Raw genomic sequence first — 423 nt, 5'->3', positions numbered from 1 at the left:
TAGAGGTTCGTATTGTGCGGCGTAGTCGAGCGGGTGCTCTTTTAAATGTGATAAGGACATTTGGATGTATATGATCGGGAAGTTCAGGGAATGGATGTAAAGGCAGCATTCAGGACAATGACTGTGAATGTTTACAAAATAAAATTAATATGCTACCATCACATGACTTATATCACTATAGAAAGGTGAGTAAATGGACTAAGGTAGGGATTACCAAGGGTAATTAGGTCAAAGTTGTCAAAGGAAGAACTGGGATTCTATAGGGAAAGGTAGTATTAGCAAAAGGAGAAAGGGGGTTTAAGGGCGACTAGATCACAGTTTCAGGAGAAATGTTAGGTGAAGTGAGAATCCAGGGATGGGGTTGTAACAAAGAGTCAATGGGGAAGGATGATGCAAATGAAGCATGGGGGAACGGGATATATT

Source organism: Penaeus monodon, chromosome 15 (genome assembly GCF_015228065.2).
Source record: "Penaeus monodon isolate SGIC_2016 chromosome 15, NSTDA_Pmon_1, whole genome shotgun sequence".
NCBI lineage: Eukaryota > Metazoa > Arthropoda > Malacostraca > Decapoda > Penaeidae > Penaeus > Penaeus monodon.
This window is presented reverse-complemented; position numbering follows the sequence as displayed.